Consider the following 7,707-nt stretch of genomic DNA (forward strand, 5'->3'; position numbering starts at 1 on the left):
AGCAACTGCACTATTAGGTATTTACCCAAAGGATACAAAAATACAGATCTGAAGGGGTGTATGCAACCCAGTGTTTATAGCAGCATTATCAATGGTAACAAAACTACGGAGAGAGCCCAAATGTCCACCGACTGATGAATGGATAAAGAAGATGTGGTTATATACACAACAGACTATTAGTCATCAAAAAGAATGGAATCTTGCCCTTTGCAACTATGTGGATGGAGCTAGAATATATCGTACTAAGCAGAATTAGCCAGAGAAAGAGAAATATCATATTATTTCATTCACTCACGTGGAATTTCATTCAGATGAACATATGAGAAAAGTGGGGGAGAGAAGAGAGGGAAACAAACCACAAGAGACTCTTAACAATAGAGAACAAATGGAGGGAGGTAGGTGGGAGATGTGCTAGACGGGTGATGGGTATTAAGGAGGGCATTTGTTGTGATGAGCACTGGGTGTTGTATGTAAGTGATGAATCACTGCTTTCTGCTCCTGAAACCAATATTGCACTATGTTAACCAACTAAAATTTGAAAATTTTTAAATGTTTTTATTTATTTTTGAGAGAGAGACAGAGTTCAAACTGGGGAAGACAGAGAGAGAGAGAGAGGGAGACACAGAATCTGAAGCAGGCTCCAGGCTCTGAGATGTCAGCACAGAGCCCAACGCAGGGCTTGAACTCATGAACTATAAAATCATGACCTGAGCCAAAGTTGGCCACTTAACCAACTGAGCCACCCAGGTGCCCCCAACTAAAATTTAAATTAAAAAAAAATAGGAAAAAAAAGAAAACCGTCACCCTAAATTGTCCTTCGTGTTGCTCCTTTATAGCTGTGCACCTGCCTACTGCCACTCTAATGTTACCCTGGCAATTCCGAATCTGTTCTCTCTATATATAATTTTATGATTTCAAGAATATTACAGAAACAGAATCCCACAGTATGTGGCCCTTTCAGATGGGCTTTTTTTCCCACACTCAGCATAACGCCCCCAACTGAGATCCATTTAAGTTGTGTGTATCATTAGTTTTTTCCTTTTTATTGTTGACTAATATTTCAACTATTGTTGTAAACAAAAGTCGTGATTGTAAGCAAAAGTGCCTGGCCAGCCAGGACCAGAGTCTGGTAGTAACTATAATAATGATAAATAGCTGAGAATTATTATTTTCCAGACATGTCAGATAAAGTGTTATAGTATCCAAAATCTATAAAGAACTTACCAAACTCAACACCTGAAAAACAAATAATCCAGTGAAGAAACGGGCAGAAGACATGAATAGACACTTTTACAAAGAAGACATCCAGATGGCCAACAGGCACATGAAAAGATGCTCAACGTCACTCATCGTCAGGGAAATTCAAATCAAAACCACACTGAGATACCACCTCACACCAGTCAGAGTGGATAACATTAGCAACTCAGGAAACAACAGACGCTGGTGAGGATGTGGAGAAACGGGAACCCTCTTGCACTGTTGGTGGGAATGCAAACTGGTGCAGCTTCTCTGGAAAACAGTGTGGAGGTTCCTCAAAAAATAAAAACAGAACTATGCTATGACCCAACAATAGCACTACTAGGAATTGATCCAAAGGATACAGGAGTGCTGATTCATAGGGGCATATGTACCCTAATGTTTATAGCACCACTTTCAACAATAGCCAAATTATGGAAAGAGCCTAAATGCCCATCAGCTGGCGAATGGATAAAGAAGATGTGGTTTATATATACAATGGAATACTACTTGGCAATGAGAAAGAATGAAATCCTGCCATTTGCAAAACGTGGATGGAACTGGAGGGTGTTATGCTAAGTGAAATAAGTCAATCAGAGAAAGACAGATATCACATGTTTTCATTCGTATGTGCAACTTGAGAAACTTAACAGAGGACCATGGGGGAAGGAAGGGGGAAAAACAGTTTCAAGCAAAGAGGGAGGCGAACCATAAGAGACTCTTAAATACAGAGGACAAACTGAGGGTTGATGGTGGGGGAGAGGGGAGAGGGGAAAATGGGAGATGGGCGTTGAGGAGGGCACGTGTTGGGATGAGCACTGGGTGTTGTCTGTAAGTGATGAACCACGGGAATCTACGCCCAAAACCAAGAGCACACTGTATACACTGTATGTTAGCTAACTTGACAATAAATTATATTAAAACAAAGTTATTATCTGCCAGACACCACGCTCAGTGCTTCACCTGCATTATCTCATGTAGTCTGTCATGACAACAACACTTTGATTCTCTCCTTTTACAGACAAGGAAATGGAGGCTGAGGGAGGGTAAGTAGCTTTCTCAGGGCCAAGCAGCTAATCATTTGGCTTGGACCCCAAGTGCAAGCTCTTGACACAAGCATATACTGAGGAAACAGCATTTTGTTCCTAGGCCTCAAAAGGAGCCGAGCCACAGGCTGTGCCCCTCGCGAATGCGATCACCCTGCAGGCCCCAGCAGCTACCCCAGCTCTCTCCTGAATGCACAGACGCTTTCTAAAAACCCAGAAATTCAACTTCTGGCTTAAGTCCCTAAAATTAGATTTACCTTTACAACAGAAGTAGATTGACTTACAAATGGCTTCTTAGTTTTATAACTTCGACCAAAGACTCCAGGATCCTCCACTAAGTGGAGACCATTAAGCGGATGTAAGTGGCAGCAGAAAGATTTAATATGCGCAGAAATACAGAAATCAAACCCAGAGCCAGTTTCGAGACGAATGCCTTTAGGTCCTAAATGTGCCTGAGTGGTTTTTACAAAGCCTATAAAATTCTTCTTGTTATAAATGAGCAGCCAACTGTTCTGACAATAGGGCTAAATTAATTCACGGACTTGCCAAAGCTAGAGGAAGAGTAAGTATGTTCCTAATAGGAGTTTCCGAAGAAAGGGCATCTAAGCCTGGGGATCTTGCTGAAAGGGTACTATTTAATCCTTTCTGCCTTCTAGGGCTTTTCCCTGGAAGAGGCGGGGCTGCCCAGGACTGAGGATGACCCCAGCACTTGCCTTGCTCTGATTCTGCCACCGGTTCTTGGGGTCTCCGGCCAGCCCTGTCTAAAGAGCAGATTGCTGGTGACTGTCATAGCCTCAGGAAGAAGCGCCAGGCAGAGGGATGGCTGTCTTCCTTGTGAACAACTGACTCTATTAGTGGCTGCGATAAGCCTATGGCAATGATCTGGGATAAAAAGCCAAACCTGCTCAGCCTCCTTGTGCTGTGTTCTCTGGGTGCTGGTTGGGCAATCTGCATCCTAACCATGAAAATAAGGACAGCAGGTCACATCCGTGAAATGCTTGCCAATCAGGAACTTTATGTGTATTATTCCTTTCACCTTTACAACAATTCCATGAGTTGGTCAAGGTGATCATTCTCATTTTGTAAGTGGAAAACCAGTTCAGAGAGATGAGATGGCCCGTGGTCACTCAGCTAGCCGCAGTGGTGCTGGGTGAACCAAGGGGGCTGAATTTCTTATATGAGCTGTGCATAAGAGTCACCTCATAGCTGATGCGGGAGGTTGCAGCTGAGTGAAACTTCTGAGTGTTACAGCTAGTAAAGGAAGGAAGAATGAGAGAGAAATGGTACCACCACTGTGCAGCTCCTTACTGAATTAATGGAACCAACATTAGGCAATGAAAACCAGTGGTTTCTGACATCATAAAAAGAATCAGGTGTGGCTGGGTGGCTCAGGTGGTTAAGCATCTGACTTTTTTTTTTTTAATGTTTATTTATTTTTGAGACAAAGAGAGACAGAGCATGAACGGGGGAGGGTCAGAGAGAGAGAGGGAGACACAGAATCTGAAACAGGCTCCAGGTTCTGAGCTGTCAGCACAGAGCCCGACGCAGGGCTTGAACTCACGAACGGTGAGATCATGACCTGAGCCGAAGTCGGACGCTTAACCGACTGAGCCACCCAGGCGCCCCACCGTCTGACTTTTGATATCGGCTCAGGTCATGATCTCATGGTTTGTGGGATCAAACCCCACATTGGGCTCTGCACTGACAGTGTGGAACCTGCTTGAGATTCTCGCTCTCTCCCTCTCTTTGCCTCTCCCCTGCTTGTTCATGTGCATGCTCATTCTCTCTCTCTCAAAATAAATAAACTTTAAAGAAAAATAAATTAAAAAAAAAATCAAAAGACTCAGCCATATACTATGTACCTCCAACACCACCTATGAAATGTTGCCAACACGTAGAACTTGAATCTGATTAACCCTCTATATCTAATTGCCAAGTTATAGGAAATACAAGGGGCAGCAATATGTTGAAGACTATGGGATGTAATCAGCCAAATCCAGATTGTGGAAAATTCTATTGGATAAACTAGCTTCTTTAACAGAAAATTTTTAAGAAAAGAAGGGAAAGACTCGGAGGGAGACTATAAATTAAAAGACACTTCAGACACAAGCAATAGCAATGCTCGAACCTCATTTGGATGTCCATTCAAACAAACAGTAGGGGAAAGAAAACGACTAATGGACGATTGGGTAAATGTGAACACTAGGTATTTGGCGCTATTGAGGAGTGATTGTTGATTTTGGGACAGTGCATCTGATAGAATTGAGGTTATGATTTTCAAAAGATGCACTCAGAAACACTTGATGTGATGACTTGGGTTTACTTCAAAATAATCTGCAGGAAAGGAAAGTGGGTGGGGTCTAGGAAAAATGGGAAAGACCGCAAGCCGATCGTGGTTGAGAACATGATCATGAAGGCATGAGGCTTCACTGCACTCTTTTTTCTTTTATACATGTTTAAAGTTTTCTATAATAAGAGTTAAAAAAAAAAATAGGTGAAGAGATACAAACTTCTAGTTAAAAAATAAATAAGTAGGGCACCTGTGTGTCTCAGCCGGTTGAGCATTGGTCTCAGATCAGGTCATGATCTCCTGGTTCACGAGTTCGAGCTCCAGGTCAGGCTCTGCGCTGACAGCTCAGAGCCTGGAGCCTGCTCCTGTCTCTCCCTCTCTGTCTCTGTCAAAAATAAATAAAACATTAAAAAAATAAGTTATGGAGATGAAAAGTCACCTGAGACTAATATAACATTGTATATTATAATAATAAATACAATAAAATAAATAATATTTATTATACTAACCACAGTCAATCATAGTATCAATAATCAATAATTAATAAAATAAATAATAATACATTTTTTAAAAAGTAAAAAAAATTGCCCAAAAAGGGTAACCATGAATGAAAGAAGATGAGATAGCATGAGGGGAAGTGTAACGTCCCAGGATTCAAGGAAAGATTTGCTTAGGAAGCGGTCAGGAAGAGGGAGTGGTCACGGGGGTCAGATGCCGCTGCTGGTCAGGTAGCTGAGTCCTGAGGATGAGGCCAGGTGTCCCGGGGAAGGAGTCCACACGCTGCCCTCACTTGGGGGTGAGTTTCCTCCCACCCAGGACAGTGTCCCGGGGTGTGGGTTGCCCTAGCCTCCTCATTTCCTGGCCTCATCCTTGTTTATCCCAGAATACTTAGCGCTGTTAAGGCCAGAGTCCCTGAAGTATGTGGGTTACACAGCCCCTCTCTCCAACTGATGCCCTGCCAGAGTTCAAATTTAAAAGATCTATTGACACGGCGTTCAAGGGGAAATTAGTGAAGCCACCATGAACAATGCAACTTTAGTTTCCAGAATCTAGCCCAAAGATTATGGACTTGTTCATTATGATCTTGTGAAGCCCTCTTATCTGTTTCAGGAGGACTACCTCAATCATTTCTTAGGTTTGGGTCATGATTTTGTTTTGTTATCTGAAGGAAGGACATTTCCTGGTGAAAACGTTAACCGCTTGGGCTGCATTTTTGCCAACTCGAGTTGTCTTTTCTTTTCTTTTTTTTTTTTTTTTTAATTTTTTTTTTTCAACATTTATTTATTTTTCGGACAGAGAGAGACAGAGCATGAACGGGGGAGGGGCAGAGACAGAGGGAGACACAGAATCGGAAACAGGCTCCAGGCTCTGAGCCATCAGCCCAGAGCCTGACGCGGGGCTCGAACTCACGGACCGCGAGATCGTGACCTGGCTGAAGTCGGACGCTCAACCGACTGCGCCACCCAGGCGCCCATCGAGTTGTCTTTTCTTAATAGTCTCCCACCGCCCCCATTCTCTGCCACTCTCTGCGTCATCTTTGTGTCCCTCACTCCCCACCCCCTTCTCTTTCTCCTTCCCCTTTTATCCCTCTCCCTCAATTTTCTGCAGTGGGCAGAGAATATGGTGTCTGGAAGTTTCTGGTTTTCAGATGCAGACCTGAGTAACTGGGCCCCGGATACCTAGCACTGTGGTGTGCTGTCGTTCTTACCTTTCCTGACTGTCCATCCGGTTGCCCCTTTTTGCTTATCATATTCTCCAGCCCTTCTGATCCGATCCATTCTCTTGCATTCCCAGTGACAAGCCTGGCTCCCTGGCCTCTGACCCTCTGTTCCAGCAAGACATCCTTGAAACACTGGCCATCATGTGGGTGGACAGCGCCCCCCCCCGCCTCTCCCCGCCCTGTGAAGCCAGGACAACTGCAGAGAAATCCCTGGAGGTCAGTGTTTTTCAGTAACGTGTGATGTGCAAGGAGGATGTGTGTCCGCTGTTTTCTGATTTTAGATCAACTGCCTTATGGTGTAAGAACAGAGTTCAGAGAACCTCCGGTGGGCCTCGCTAACCTCCGTGGAGGTAACAAGGCATCATTGAGCCACATGCTCCAGAGTCGCTAATAATGGATTAGAGAATGAGCGGGGGCCTCTCTGGTTTGGCTATTTCTGTAACTGTCTGCCTCTGGTTTGCTTTTCTTCCCCAGGGGGCTCTCGTGGGAGCACCCATCTGGCTGTGCCTCCTGACACGGGCTGTTGTAGGGCCTCACGGGGATGCTCACCTCCCTCCCCAGCCCCCGTGTGGAACTCACGCATACTCACGTGCTACACGCGTGTAACCAGGAGTCGTATGCAGGTTATAGTCACTTAATTAAAAAAAGAACCTTCGCAGGACTCAAGGGCCTTGTGATTGTTCTACATTTCATCTTTGCTTCTGTGTTGATGGGTTGACTATTCAAGCTGCAATAGGGTGCTGGTCGTGTCTTCTAGCATAATTATTAGCTTTAGCAGCTATCTTCTTTTTCTTCATACATATTTGTCTTTTGTGTTAATTCTGACCTTAAGTGTCTCCATTTCAAATTCTGTACGTTTTCCTCTATAGTTAAGTTGTTTGTGTTTTTCCACTAGCACAGAGTCCAGAGAATACAGTAAGGTATACTAACAGCTCAGCTCTCAGAAATTGATATTTTTAATGTTTATTTATTTATTTTAGAGAGAGAGAGAGAGAGAGAGAGAATCCCAAGCAAGCTCCTAGCTGTCAGCGCAGAGCTGGATGCAGGGCTTGACCTCACAAACCATGGGATCACGACTTGAGCCAAAATCAAGTCGGGACACTTAACCAACTGAGCCACCGAGGTACCCCAGAAAGTGATTTTTATACTTAGCTTCTTTTGGGTGGGAGACAAAGAGACTCAGTCAAGTTACCTCAAGAAAACTTGTGTTTGGAGCAAAGAGGCACATAGAACAAATCTCACCATTCTCTCTCTCTCTCTCTCTCTCTCTCTCTCTCTCTCTCTCTCTCTCTCTGCCTGCAGTGTATCTCTGTCTCTCTCCTTCCATTTGCTTCCTTCTCTTTCTCTTAACCAGCTTTCTTAGAGCTCTACATGTTATCACTTCAGATGGCTTATGATATAGTGTGGCCTCATGG

General features: G+C 44.0%; 1 long non-coding RNA gene across 1 annotated transcript in view; it reads left to right on the forward strand.

Moving 5' to 3' along the window:
- The window catches only part of LOC121027710 (uncharacterized), a 54,950-nt gene extending 48,456 nt beyond the window's left edge, over window positions 1-6,494 (forward strand). The window contains exon 5 of the long non-coding RNA XR_005788880.1: window positions 6,367-6,494. This is a non-coding gene — a long non-coding RNA (uncharacterized LOC121027710). The remainder of the gene's footprint in view (window positions 1-6,366) is intronic.
- Window positions 6,495-7,707: the final 1,213 nt, after the last annotated feature.

This window comes from Herpailurus yagouaroundi, unplaced genomic scaffold, assembly GCF_014898765.1.
Source record: "Herpailurus yagouaroundi ecotype Mexico unplaced genomic scaffold, PumYag 77, whole genome shotgun sequence".
NCBI lineage: Eukaryota > Metazoa > Chordata > Mammalia > Carnivora > Felidae > Herpailurus > Herpailurus yagouaroundi.